A 16,347-nucleotide genomic window follows, 5' to 3' on the forward strand; every position below is an offset into this window, starting at 1 on the left:
ACTACGAACCTGGGCCTTGTAAACTGTGGCTCTCCCTTTAACATCAAGCTTGTTTGCTACCCTCCTTAGTGCTCCAAGCTTCTGTCCAGCTCTGGCAGCAGTGTTGGAAATGTGCTTAGCCCAGGTGAGTTTCTTATCAATAATAACACCCAGGATTTCCAGCTCATCCATCTCTGCCAGTTTGGTGTTTCCAAAATAAAGTGCTAGTCTAGTTGGATTCCTCTTTCTTGAGATAGTCAGGGCTTTACACTTGGAGGGCTCGAAGGTGACTTTCCACTTGTCTGCCCAGATCCTCATTCTCTCCAGGTCACGGTTAAGGTTGCTGTTGCAGCTATGCTATCATCACTTGATCTGATATCGCAGAATAGGGTGGAATCATCTGCATACAGATACAGGGTGTTCTCGCATTCATCTCCCAGATCATCAATAAAGACAGTGAATAGCAGCGGGCCCAGGATTGAGCCTTGTGGTACATAGGCATTGATGGACGTACTGTTTGAGGATTGGCCAGATAGAACCACTTTGATGGACCGGTTGGATAGGTAGCTCTCAATCCAGGTCAGAAGCTTGCCAGAAACTCCTTTTCCTTTCAGCTTAGAGCAAAGTCCTTTGTGCCATACCTTGTCAAATGCTCCTATGATTGTTTATTAATGACTATGCCATTGAGATTAGGCTATTGTGGTCCATAGTGTTGGTCACCGTCTATCGGGTTCTAAGAGGCGGTAAACTGGTTTAAGCCCGGTACAAAGGTCACGGTTTATTTGGTGATTTTATCCCGTGCATATCAGAAAACAATAATAAAATCAAATCCAAGCAAATTGTGGTTTTATTTCTAAGCTGGGCATAATTTTAGCAAAACAATTGCGAAGTAAACCTTTATATTATATATAACCCGACATTTAAATGTTATTAAAACGTTTTGTAAAAAACATTTTAAGAACATTTCTTTGTTTGCTGGGTGCAAATATTTTAACCTAATGTTTGGCCAAAAATGTTTGCAAAAATTGTTTTCAATGACATTTCGAAAACATTTTGAAAATATTGATGTAGTGTGTTTTATACAAAACGTTTAAAACGATTTCATGATCTTCATATAACCCGACATTTTAATGTTATTATAACGTTTTTACCTAAACCAAACCCCAAAATATAACTTATTTGAAACGTTTTAGAAACGTTTCAGTGTTTGCTGGGTATATGACCACAGAACCCCATAGAGCTATTTACCTTTACATGTTTTGATACATAGGCTAGGCCTACATAGGTAGGCCTAATCCTAATGAAACATCATGGAAACATCAATATTGCTAATAGCATAAAGGAGTATTTCGTGATCCTAGCATCCTTTAGTGACATTTGGTGAGATATCCACGAAAAAAGCTTTTCCCCAAAATATCAGTTTATTCCGATTTTGCGTTTGCGAGTTAGGCCTATGCATGCATGTGTACTATGTGTATTAAAAAAAAGTAAGGCTTTATTTCAAACTCTAATTACTAGAATTTACATTAAACACACCTAAACAGAAACGTAATTTTGAAGGCAGCAGCTTAATCAGCGCCAATATTGCAACATTGAAACAAACAACTATACAAACATCCACCCCCATAACCCAACCCCCGTAGGCAATGAGGATAAAGTGCCTTGCCCAAGGACACAACACGTTGACACAGGTGGGGTTCGAACTCGCAACCTATGGATTATGAATCGAGCGACTTATCCACTCTGCCACACGCGTTCCGTAGACAATTAGGCCTATGTTGTAATTTCGTTGGAGGACTCGGACTCGAGTCCTTACTCGGACTTGGACTCGGAAGCTATTGACTCGGACTAGGCCCGGGGGGGGGGTCACTCTCACACAAAAGTGTCTCCCACCCGCGTCCGAACACCTCTGAAATGCACCCTTAATGGCGAATTTTCACATAACCAAATTGCACCCCTTAATGGCGAAACACATGCTTGGAAATATCTATATTGATACCCTAAGTGGCGTAAACAGGGAAATGAGCTAATTTGATACCCAAGGTGTCTTTTTGATGTTGCAGACATAGGCCTATAGATACTGAAGAAAACATGCACAAAAGTAACAAGAATCAATTAAAAAGTGGTGATTTTTATCAAATTAATGCAAACTCACGAAAACAATAATATTACTAACCCTAAACGTCTAAGGATTTGGCTGAAAAAGGACCCCTAAATGGCGATGCCTTCTGAAAAAGTACCCCTTTTTCAAAAAGACGTCGACGCCGCTGTGTGGTGAAAAACATACCCTTTTAGACGCTTTTCTTGGACACGGGTGCGTAGCAAGTCAAGTAGTGAGTGACCCCCCCGGGGGACTAGGACCCCAAGGACTCGGCTTCGAGTTCTCCTCGTATCCAGCAAAATAGGGTCTTTTCAGGTCTTTTATTTTCGTTCATTTTTACTACATCTTATGTTTGATGATCAATGATCACATCACATGATTAATTCAACAGAGTGTCACAGGCTGACTCCAAAAAATCCTGAACTTGCGAAGCGTAGCTCTCGCCAAACACGGTCGGGGGTCCGGGGCCCGCTTAAGGGCCCCCGGTGGATCCAGGGGCGAAGCCCTGGTGGGGCAAAGCCCCCCGAAGCCAGACGGTTTCTGCACATTTAGCACCACAGGAAAGGCCATTTCAGAGGGTAAAAAGAATATTTCAAAGCTCCTGGCTTGTTCTACACTTTTAATAAAAAGTGCTTCCTTCTTCATGTTCTTCCAGAAAACATGCTTTAAAGTTTTGAGTTTCCTATACTTTTATGCACAAGAGACACTCTTAAAAATGTTTTTTGGCTTTATTACATGACCAATATGGCTGATGTTGATGTGAACCCACCCCACCCCCACCAACCGGCACCCCATCATTGACGATCAGTGCAGTGTGCGTTTAGTTAAAATTTCAAGACGACAAACATTTTAGCAGATTAAGCACCCCAAAAGAGACCATTTTTGACATAAAAACCCGTTTTAGACTTTTTTTTTAAAGTGCTTCCTTCATCCTAAAAAAGTGGTTTTAAATCTTCAGTTTCCTATACTTTTGGCCTAATAACATGGCCTACATGACTGAAATTGATATATATATAATGCGCAATATAAAAACAATGATTCATTACATTTTTGACCCCCCTTCGGGTATATGGGAGGGGCCCACATGGGGGGGGGGTATACTGTGCATGAAGAATACATTGTATAAGAGTAATTATTTGTAAAATTCGGTATGTCAAACATACAGAGTGATGCATGTCACTAAAAATTGGGACTAAAATAGTAGGCCTATCCCAAGGGAAATACATAGGCCTACACACACTCACCCACCCACAACCAACCTCCCCCACCCCGCAGTCCAGGGGGGGGGGTGTCAAAAAAGTTTTGACTCCGAAAATTTCCAGTGCCCGGTACTCCCACCAAAGTATTTTATGAACACTCTCTTCATACGAAGATTTTGACACCATTTTCATGAAAATTAGAGCAAGTTTAAAATTTTGACCCTTTAGAGGTCAACGGTTGACCTTTGACCTTTTTGGTAATAATTCAAGAACTGTACTTCATCCTATAGGCCTAGGTGAAACTATACATTTTCTGAATTCTTATGACCAGTTCGAGGAATACATTGAGCTGTGTTGGTACATTTGACGAAGTTTGAAATTTGACCCCATGTAAAGTTCAATGAACTTTCCCCACCCATGGGACAATGTTTTGTTTTGGGAACAACAAAGTTTGTGTACTAAGGACTTTAAAGGTCCATTTAGTGATTTGCTCATCCGGAAATCGTAAAATGGCAAAATTGAAAAAGGGAGGGTCTTTCCGGGGAGCATACCCGTATGGTCATTTGTGTTAATTAAGTGCCCCCGCCCTTCCGTCCCGTGGGGTCGAGGGAATTGTGCCACTTGGATGATGTTGCACCAAGGAAGGTCAGGCCATGCTCGGAGCTCCACATAAAAGCATTGTCACACGACGATTCCACATTTCCACACTCCTCTTTCGGTTGGTGTAAAATATGGAATTATAGAAACTTTGGCGCTATTTCCAAATAGAAATTGTTATAAGGCCAAGTAAAAAAAAAAAAAATGTTTCTCGTCCGGGTTTACAAAAAAAAAAAAAAAAAAAAAGAAAAAGAAAAGAAAGAAAAGAAAGGATGAGGGGCTTTTTATTTTTTTTAATCAAAAAATAGGTGAATACCCATATTATGCCCTGCCTGTAAACATGGTATATACGTATAAAATAATGCCTGAAAATAGGAGGCCTCTTCATTTTATTCTTCTTAGTGGCGTACTGTGGCTGCTCCTACCTGGGGGCTGCAGAAAAGGTAAATTTTGCCGCCCCCTTCATCAAAAGTCCTAAAAGGTTGACCCAAATTTTTTCGATGGTTTGAAAACGGAAGAGCTTTTTCATAATTTTCCGCCCTTTTTCTTTAATAATTCTTTTCGCCGCCCCTTCTTTTTTGCTGCCCCTGCTTTTACCCCGGGGGCTCGCGCCCCTAAGCCTTCCTCCAATACGGGCATGCTTCTGGTAGGTATGCCCCTCTAATGATCACAGAAATTTCCAGATGTGGCGTTTCTTGTATAAAATAAGCCGGGCTATAGAAAATATCTTATCTTCCTAGATCTTCTTATGACATAAGAGTAGGCCTACTGTGATTTTCCGGGTGTGATTTCTGTATTTGAGTATCAAGAACTGCAAACCAACAAAGTATTAACTAAAGTCTTTGAGTCATTCACAATAAATCATTATATTTATACATTTAAAACAATTGACTTAAATTAGTTTATTTTGTTTCCAAAAATTCGACAATTTCATACAGTTATTTGATGATTAACGTACTAATTACATGTATTTTAACTAAATATAGTTCGTGATTGGTTACATAAAAGCCTACAATTTTATGGTAAAACGTTTTACTGAAAATTATTATAATAACTATTTGTGTCCAGGTAAACTACAAATTTCTTCATTCTCAAGTAATTAATACAAACTTAATTAAAATAACATAAAGTTAACTTGAAAATAAACAAATTTTTCTTTTTCTTCAAATAAATTAAAAAGGCCTTTATATATCTATTCACTTTTGCAGACTTGAAGCAGCTGATCATTTTCATATGGTTTGAAAGCCTGAGTTCTGTCTATAACAAGAGCGATAACCGCACCATAGCTGAACCATGTGGCTTCAGCAGTATATTGTGGTAGGCCTATACCACTGTCACCCGGAGTCTATAATGGACATAATCTTGAAATGCTACGAAGGTATGACCGCCCGAGTGGTGATAATGAAAGAGGAAAAGTGAAGAATATAAAATAAACTAGAGCAACTGTGCCCTATGCAAGGACACAAGGTAAGTTAGGCGGATGACTCTGACGATCTGATCAAGCAGCAATACTGTGCTGGATAGTATTAATTTTAATAAGACTGTTTCAGTCTGTAAATGTAAATTCATTAATTGCCGTTTTAATATATCTTGAACGTGTAAAGCTGGCATTTTGAAAACTAGACTTTTGACCTCTGTATGACACCCTTAATGGCCTTAAATGAATTTTAAAATATTTTCAACATGTTTAGAATGTCATAAGGATCATTGCGTTTAAATTTCAGCTCAATCGGAGCATTTCGGAAAACTTGACCTTTGACCCCCTTAATGACCTTAAATGAATCTTAAAATGTTTTTAAAATGTTAAGAATGTCATAAGGATCATTGCATATAAATTTCAGCTCAATTGGAGCATTTTGAAAAACTTGACCTTTGACCCCTTTATGACCCCCTTAATGACCTTAAATGAATTTTAAAATATTTTTTAAATGTTTAGAATGTCATAAGGATCATTGCATTTAAATTTCAGCTCAATTGGAGCATTTTGAGAACCTTGACCTTTGACCCCTTTATGACCCCCTAATGACCTTAAATTAATTTTAAAGGTTTTAAACATGTTTAGAATGTCATAAGGATCATTGCAATTAAAATTAAGCTCAATCGGAGCATTTTCGGTTAAAATACCCTTTCTTGACCCCTGTGACCCCTGGATGACCTCAGATATTTTCCTCTTTCATATGACACCACTCATGGGGTCATACCTTCGTGGCATTTAGAGATATGTCCATTTCAGACCAAATGGTTAGTCAGTTAGTAAGTAAGCTAGTAAGCTAGTAAGTAAGCTAGTAACATTCACTCATATAGGCTGATACCATTTCATGGTTCAGCAAAAATACGACATTGTGCTACTGGTAACATGAGGTAAAATAAAAATAAAATAATGTGCATTTTAGTGACACCCTATGTTTTCTTACACACACTGTATATTACCATGAAAACTACACACATGTATATAAAGTCCCTGTACATTAAAGGAGTATTTCGTGATCCCAGTATCTTCTTTTTATGACATTTTTCAGTAGATATCCACGAAAAAAGCCCAAAATTTAAGTTGATTCCGATTTTGCGTTTGCGAGTTATGCATGATTACATGTATGTGCATTGCACTGCTCCAGAGTCCACTGTTGTAATTTCGTTCTGGTATACCAGAACGAAATTCAAATGTCACGATATCTTTGCTAAACGAATTAATCTGCAAGAAATATTTTGCACATAAACATTTAACATGAAGTCAGAGCATGGAGGTTTCCAGTGATATAAAAATCTCAACTTTTTTGAGAAAAGTGGGGGATGATGCTCTGGATCACGAAATGCCCTTTTAAGCTTTCAAAAATGTATGTTTTTATTATGGTTTTAAAATTACAGTAACATATGTAAAAAATTGCAAAATTGCAAGATTTTTTTGATGTAACACAAAGGGGTCCCACTATAAGACCCCGGTATAAGACACATGACCAACTCTGCCATGTCTGCAATACACACACTTCTCGAGAGATCTGTAATGAAATATTAGGCATGCTCAGACTTAAGATGAAGTTCTAGATCTTCTTTTGTAAAACGTGTGTTGCAGTACCTACATAATACATGCTTAGACTTCAGATGAGTTATGAGGTCTTCTTTTCTGAAAGACTCCTTGCAATAAGCACATATTAAATGCCCCGACTTGAGATGATGTTGCAGATCTCTGAAATATTTCCTGCAGGGGACACAAAAATGCTCAGATTCGATATGAGGTTGTAAATCACTCTTTGTGAAACACTTTTTGCAGAAGACACATGAATGCTCCTGTTTTTGCTCCAAGTTTTGATGAAGTATGTTTTGATGAAGTATAAGCTCTTCCTTCGTAAAGCCTTTGTTGCAGTGCAGACAGAGCAACAATACATTCTCTAGATGATGTTTCAGATCTTTCTTTGACAAGTATTTCTTGCAGTAGAGGCATAAATGCTCAGACTGTTGATGAAGTTTGAGCTCTTCCTTTGTAAATTGCATGTTACAATACACACATAATACATGCATAGACTCTAGATGACATTTCAGATCTCTCTTTGTGAAATGCTTCTTGCAGTAGACACATAAATGCTCAGACTTAAGATGATGTTTCAGATCTTCCTTTGTAAAATGTGTCTTGCAATAAACACATAAATGTAGTACATGCATAGACTCCTGATGAATAAAGTCTTTTTTGTGAGTGAAATTTTGCAGTTGAGACATGTGTTTATGCTCAGACTCTAGATGATTTTTCAGATCTTTCTTTGTGAAGTATTTCTTGCAGTAGACACATAAATGCTCAGATTGTAGATGAAGTTCCAGATCTTGCTTTCTCAAACATATCTTGCAATACTCGCATAATACATGCATAGACTCCCGATGAATTATGAGGTCTTCTTTTGTGAAAGACTCATAGCAGTACATACATAAATGCTCAGACTTAAGATGACGTTTGAGATCTCCCTTTGTAAAATGCTTCTTGCAGTAGATACATGAATGTTGAGACTTAAGATGAAGTTCCAGATCTTCCTTTGTGAAACATGTGTTGCAATACATGCACAAAGCATGCATAGACTCCACGTGAATTATAAGGTCTTCTTTTGTGAAAGACTCCTTACAGTAGGCACATAAATGCTCAGATTTGAGATGACGTTCTAGATCTTTCTTTGTAAATTGTGTGTTGCAATACACACATAATACGTGCATAGAATCCTGGTGAACTCTAAGGTCTTTTGTGAAAGACTTGCAGTGGGCACATAAATGCTCTGATTCGAGATGAAGTTTGAGATTTCTTTTTGTGAAATGCTTCTTACAGTAGACACATAAATGCTCACACTTAAGATGGCATTTGAGAGCTTTCTGTGTGAAATGTTTCTTGCAGTAGACACATAAATGCTCAGACTCAAGATGAAGTTTCAGATCTCTCTTTGTGAAATGCTTCTTGCAGTAGACACATAAATGCTGAGACTTAAGATGACTTTTGAGCGATTCCTGTGTGAAATACTTCTTGCAGTAGACACATAAATGCTCAGACTTAAGGTGAAGTTTCAGATCTCTCTTTGTGAAATGTTTCTTGCAATGGACGCATAAATGCTGAGACTTAAGATGACTTTTGAGAGATTCCTGTGTGAAATGCTTTTTACAGTAGACACATAAATGCTCAGACTTAAGATGACATTTGAGAGCTCCCTTTGTGAAATACGTCGAACACTTTTTACAGTAGACACATAAATGCTCAGACTTAAGGTGACATTTGAGATCTCTCTGTGTGAAATACTTCTTACAGTAGACACATAAATGGTCACATTTGTGGTGAAGTTCATGCTCAGTTTGATGAATAGTCAGGTCTCCTTTTGTGAAACACTTCTTGCAATTAACACATATATGATCAGACTCGAAAAGTTTGATATCCTTCTTTGTGAAAAACTTCTTGCAGAAGACACATAAATGCTCCGACATGAGATGAAGTTTGAGATCGCTCTTTGTGAAATGCTTCTTACAGTAGACACATAAATGCTCAGACTCTAGATGGCATTTGAGAGCTTTCCTTGTGAAATGTTTGTGGCATGCACAATAGACACATACATGATGAGACTTATGATGACATTTGAGATCTCTCTTTGTGAAATACTTCTTATTTGTACAGTAGACACATAAATGCTGATGCTTTAGATGATATTTGAGAGCTCTCTGTTTGAAATACTTCTTACAGTAAACACATAAATGCTCCGACTTGAGATGAAGTTTGAGATTCCTCTTTGTAAAATGCTTCTTGCAGAAGTCACATAAATGCTCAGACTTGAGATGAAGTTCCATATCATCCTTTGATGACTGAAATGAATCATTATGTTGACTCATCTTACTACATATACTAACATCCTGCTGACAAATACTATTTTTAGTTCCACGTGCATCTATGTGAAGATCATTATGGTTTAGAGGCAAAGAACAATAAGAATGGCTATCCATTGAATTTGCATGAACCTTTAGAACCTGATCAGAACCCAGATTGCTTTGCAAATTTTGGTAATTAAAACCTAGCCTGTCATACTTGCAGTAGGTGTTATTGGTCTTTATCTTTGATGTTAGGTGTTGGATAATTTCACTTCTCTGGCTCAACTGCGCATTAACTTTCACTTGTCCTCTGCTATATTTCTTAAACACAGACCCACTCAAGTGACACACACTTTTATACCTGCTATAGAAGCGTTTTTGATGTCGATTTTTATGTCTCTTGAAAGCCTCAAAATGAGCAAAATGTTTTTGGCAATAAATACATTTCAAAATTGCTAGGTACCTCATATTGAGCTATGTTTCATGTTGATTCATCTAAAACATTCTATCAATATCTCTATAATAGTGAAGGTCTGTGTTTTTCTATTACAAATCCATCACCAATTCTTCACTCAAGTACTGTTTGTAAAATCCATAACCTCTTCTCTTAATGCCAATAAGTAGCCCCAGTGGGCACACCCGACGTTGAAATCACGTTGAAATCAGGTTGACGTTTCGACGTTGAAATCACGTTGTATTTGCAAATCGACTCTAACCTGATTTCAACCCGATTTCAACGTTGATTCAACGTCGAAATTTCAACCTGATTTCAACCTGAATTTCACGTTGTATTAACGTCGAAATTTCAACCTAATTTCAACCTGAATTCAATCCGATTTTAACCTAAATTTAAATATAATTATTATATAGTAACAAATTTATACGTACCCACGTGTAGAACCTCACCGCTGTGGTCCGTCTGGGAGAATATTATCATGAATTCATGATTATAGGCTAGGCTTGGTATCGCTCCTGGGTAACTGGTATCGCCGTCGTTGTCGGTGCAGAGGGCCGGTGCATTCGGCATCCATACGCGGGATGCAACCGGGTGTGGAGTCGTGGTGAGCCGCGCGCAGTGGTCGGTGCCGAGGGACGGGTGCAGTCGGCATCCATACGCGGGAGTCTACCGGGTGTGGTGTCAGTTGGCCGCGTGCAGTGGAGCAGGCGTCGGAGTCGGAGGGCCGGTGCAGTCGGCACCGCAACGCGGGAGGCAAACGGGTGTGGAGTTGGACCCGTGCGCGGCGGTCATGTTTTTGACCAAAAAATCACATTTTGCCCAAAAATCACATTTTTGACCAAAAATCATATTTTTGACCAAAAATCACATTTTTCAGTTTTGACCAAAAATCACATTTTTGACCAAAAAACACATTTTTGACCAAAAATCACATTTTTGACCAAAAATCACATTTTTGGCCAAAATCACAATTTTACCAAAATCACATTTTGAACAAATATCACATTTTGACCGAAAATCCTATTTTGACCAAAAATCACATTTTGACCGAAAATCACATTTTGACCGAAAATCACATTTTTGACCAAATATCACATTTTGACCAAAAAAACACATTTTTTACCAAAAATCATATTTTTGAACAAATATCACATTTTTGACCGAAAATCCTATTTTTGACCAAAAATCACATTTTTAACCAAATATCACATTTTTGACCCCGGACCAAAAATCACATGTTTTGAAAAACAAACCCATATTTTTGACCAAAAATCACATTTATGACCAAAAATAACATTTTTACCAAAAACACATTTTGTCAAAAATCAAAATGTTGCCCAAAAATCACGTGTTTTTTTTTCAAGATGGCCACCACTGAGTAAACATGCAACTTTGGGCAATCTTCTTAGTATTCGATTTTGCTAATTTCTCACCTTTTTATATCAGTCTATCGTAAAAGCCTCAATTTGATGATTTGACCTATTTTTAACCTTCAAATCCTAAATAGCTTTCCATAGATTTTACGTGCAAAGTAAGCGTCGCGTTTTAGGCCATAAGTCGAGTTATCTTATTTTTGATATCATCATTATATCAATTTTTCAACGTCGTCGTAGAACCTGCAAGTTGAGTTGCCCAGCAAACACAAAACATTTTACAGATAACGTTTTATTGTTGGTTTATATAAAGGGTATAAAAACGTTTTAATAACGTTCTAAACACTTTTGAAAAATAGATGCACGATATTTTAGCATGTTATTATACAGTTGACAAAGCATTTTGTGTACCTTTATAATGCAAGTAATAGTAATACAGCAATACTTAACAATTCTGGTTTATTTTTTCAAGATGGGTCGCCATATTCAAATGGCCGCTGCCTTAGCTGAAAACAACAACAACAAACACATGTACATACAGGACACTTCTTTCACCTATTATTGGTATAAAATCAACCAGGAATATTATATAGTGCTCTAGCTGCAGAACAATTTTGGATATGAGGTAATCCATTTTTTTTTCAAGATGGTATAGCCACTTTCATAGTGGCTGCCGCCTTAGCTGGAAAACACCAAAAACACTTAAATAGTTTTGTGTGTCTTAAAAAAAGCTGCATATTTAAGTTCTAAAGACACAAAACTAGAAACAGTTCTCTCAATCATTTTTGAATAATCAAAAATATGGGTAAAAAAGGATCAAAATTGGACTTTTTCCACAAATTTAACCAACATTGGGGATATTTTAAGGTCCTTATTCAAGAAATTGAGAAAATTGTTTCTAATTTTATTTTGTGTCTTTAGAACATAAATATTCAATTTTAAGGCATCTGAATGAATATTTTTGTGGGACATGAGAGCACATCAGACATATCGAATTGCATTCTGAATACGCAGAATGTCTTTCTGATATCAAATAATTTTCATTTTTAAATTACGATATAATACAAATTTTATGACAAATTATTAAAATTTGATATTTTTCACATTTTTGATATATAACAGTCCTCGAAGTAAATTTTATAAATCTAATGATATATTCTTAAATTGTATGTAGCTGGGAGGAAAAGCCGACGATCAATTGAAAATTTAGACCTTTCATATTGAAGATATAGATTTTTTCCCAAAGGGACCTAATTTTTTTGGTGTTTTGGGAAAAATCTATATCTTCAATACGAAAGGTCAAATTTTTCAATTGATCGTCGGTTTTTCATCCCACCTACGTACACTTCAAGTATAAATCATCAGATTTATGAAGTTTACTTCGAGTACTGTTAAATATCATAAATATCAATTTTTAATTTTTTGCTATAAAATGTGTATTACATTGCGAATTTCAAAAAATCTAAATTTTTTAATATCAGAAGGACATTCTTCGTATTCAGATATGTCTGATGTGCTCTAATGTCCCACAATAAATACTGTCCAAACGTTCATACTCCATCCCATAATAGAGCTTGAATTCAGGGTAAGTTATGGTTTCATATTTTGATTTTCAAGTTACGTTACCATGGTTACATGTATCATATTTTGATACAATTTGTATCTAAACGCATCCTAAACACTTATATCCCGTCTTCAACACTGCTAACGTTTAGCTAAGTGACATATGTAAGATATCTTTAACATAATTATGGTTTCTAAGTCCTGACATTTACACGTATAACTAAACTGGAAATTGTTGACAGATATACAACTGAATACTTCTATTTTTCTCATCGAAGAACTTCACAGAACTTTCTTAGACTGATGATCAGATCATATACAGATAGTGTGATCAATAGCTTTTGAAGTGTTCTGCGTTTGCAATCCACCCTTCAACGTATTCAAAGGATCCTGGTCGTGCTCAGTTTTAGCTGAAGGAGATAAGCATCGAAAACGTCAACCCTATCAGTAGGCTTATATCGCATTGATGATGTCATCAATACCAATATCAAGAAAATCTAGATCAGAATCTGTATTTGCTTGCTTAGTTCTTTCTAGGTCAAGACAAGGCAATAACAGCTGTTATCATTAAGCTGATGGGTTTGCACATTTTTGACCAAAAATCACATTTTAACCAAAACACTTTTTGAAGCTGGTTCATTTCACAGTTTCTGGAATGTGAGGCGTGAGTTCATTCCATCTGCGGGCTATATGGAATGAATGATGACTAACAACTTAAGTTAGATCTTGAACGGATGAGTAGTATGTGGCAGCAACTGCTCAACGATGGACTTTATTCAGTGTAGGAGTTGGTCCATGCCATGCCGTGCCAGTTTACTCCATCGTTGATTTGACCATGCTCTTGTATTAAAATTATGGCTCTCTCAAGTTGTCAGTTCATCCGAAATCTTTGGCTGCATCTAAACTTTCTAAGTTAAGTCAATTTTCTTGATGCTTTATACATTGTACATTGTCATGGGCTATAGTCTGTCTATTGCATGGCCAATCTTGTTTTGATTCCATTGTCACGTGGCACAACAACACGTCAGCTGTAACGACAAAAATAACAATTTAGGGATTTAAAATACAACTATTTCCATAATTTACACATACAAAAACATTATATTTGACATAGACTTGCAGTACGATTAATATGCTTAATGTAAAATCAGGCCTGAATAGGCATAGGCCTACTGAAGGTAGACCTGTTACTCCTGACTGTTTAGGGTCATTCTGCTGAACAATTCTTAGGGCCATTCTTGGGACCAAAAAGAGGGAAAGTATAACTTATTTTTGCTCCTTTAGACACATGCTTTAGACTAGAGACATTATTTGGGGATGTGAAATCTTCTGCCTAAAGAATCTGCCTAAAAAGTGTTCAACACTAATTGGCTCATGCTTGCACATGTTTAAAGTAGGCATACTCAGAGAACATGATATTTTTGACATAGAGTAGTGATAAGTTTAATGAAAAATTAAAAATAGCCTCACTTTTTTTCTAGAGAACTGCAGCTTGCACCTTAATGTTGAATCTATTTGAGGAAGATCTTTACGACCTTTAATAACTTGAAGGTATAGGCCTTATAATAGCTTTAAGGGCCTAAATCTCGTGAATACAAATACTGAATAAAGTTCATAATTCATTTAGCCTATTAAAAACGAAGATAAGTAGATTATTGTATAGGCGTACAGCCATACTTTAATTTTGTTTTGCAATATTTGTTCGCACGTTTAACGGGTTATCTAGCCACTGTGTAGATTGAAAGTTGCAGGGTATATAGTATGTATGCGAATGAAGAAGTAGATAGATTTTCTATAATAATATGTCTTCAGGAGAGGAGATGTTTAACAAAAATTAAAACACCTAAGTCCGTCAAATGCACGACCAAGAAGCTTCCAAGAATACGTGTAGTATCATAGGCCTATGCACCATTGTGAGCTATTGGGGAATTGCCGCACCTGATTAAGGTCGTTCATTTCGTAAATGGTCTGTGATTTTATGCGGTCAATAGCGGGGTGGGTGTATTTTTTGTTTGCTTTTGTCTTGCTTTTTGGAAACGCTGTGTTGTGTTTTGCCTCGTTTATATGTCTGTCGCATTAAGGTGGTATTTGAGGCATTGTGGAAGTGCTCTAAGCATGTTTTAAAAATATAGACTAATTGAGTAGGGCAAAGAACACTGATCAATACGCCTTATGTTTTAAGCTAATCGGACATACTGTTTTTATAATTCACACATTTTAAATTTTTTTGTATTGTATTATTTTTATCAATTATCAATGAACCAATATGACTCGAAAGTGCTCATGGATATGAATATGTAATAACATTTTTATTTAATAATAGAATACTGGTTTCAAACTTGGTCAAAGTGTTCCTAATGACTTCCAGATAATTAATTACTTAGTTGCCCTACTTTGCATAGTTAATTAGCTAATTCTGCAAATTAGCTAATTAATTATGCAAATATGCAAATTAGAGGGCGGCTACTATTTAATACATAAGAACATATTAGAAACACTTTGAAGGCAAAAATCTGCAAAATAAAAGTAGCATGAACTTTCAATAGGTGGCAATTAGAAAATTGCATATTTAATGTCTTTAGGTGTTGAAAAGTTTTTCTATTTAAAAGCTGGCAGGGTAACATGTGCACTTAAACATGTTAAATTGAGAGCATTTCATTAGTTTTCGCTGAATGCCAATAATGCGCATATGCCCCCATAATCATGATAATGTCATGTATATAGGCCCACATAGTGTTTTACATCTCAATGTCGCTCTGGTTATGCGTTAAAACGAAAATATTTGCACCTATAGGCCAAGATAAAAAAAAAACCATTCCTTCTTCTTTATTGTTGAAAAGAAGAAAAACGAAAACAAAAAACAAAACAAAACAAACAATCTTACTAGAGATGTGACGGCCATACTATGAATTCAAATGTTAAAAAATGACAGAATAAAATGTTCCGAAAGTCATAACAGAAGAAGATCAAAAGAAGGTTGATTAGTGCGGTGGTTCGGCCCAATTGAAAAGACAGTTCCGTTCCGAAACTCATCACAAAAGATGCCCCCATCCCATTCCAAAAGAAGGTTCTAAAAGTCATCACAAAAGAAGGTTGATGTTAAAAAATTTTTTCATTTGTTTTACGTGTCAATGTCGCTCCGGTTCGTTACCAAACATACTGGCACTATAGTGCTATCGGGAGAATATCCAGCTTTCTTAGTCGAGGGGGAGGGGGTTTCAGGTGTTGGGGACCAAAAAAATCCCGGTTGCATCATTTTGACCTGGGACATATAAATAGGCCTATACCGTTATTTTTAAAAGAGACTGTCATGACTGAAGGCTGTAGTCTACATGTTAAGTTCGAGCTTCCAAAAAGGGCTTTATTGAGACATTAATTTTTAATGTGGTCCATGATCGGGATGAATTTTGGTAAAAACCGGGCTCTTTTCCCCTTTTCATTTCCTTTGCCTTCTCGGTTATCTCTTTAATTTTTTGTCAAGGGGCATTTTCCTCTTTAAGTTTTTGTCAAGGAGACACTCTTTCCCCTTTCCCATCACTCCCGCTGGCTGCGCTACTTTGTCTGCACTGTATGAAAACATTACTTCTTTAGTTTTCGTTTACTATTTAGAAGCCGACAGGGCAACTTTTAAAGTAAGACTACTTAGAACATTTGCACTTGAATGAAAATATTTCTTCATTGCTAGTCAAACAAATCAAACTCAAACGATTTATGTTCAAATTACATACCTTAAAATCTGCTGAAAGTCACAAAGCC

The sequence above is a fragment of the Amphiura filiformis genome, chromosome 12 (genome assembly GCF_039555335.1).
Source record: "Amphiura filiformis chromosome 12, Afil_fr2py, whole genome shotgun sequence".
NCBI classification, from domain to species: Eukaryota; Metazoa; Echinodermata; class Ophiuroidea; order Amphilepidida; family Amphiuridae; genus Amphiura; species Amphiura filiformis.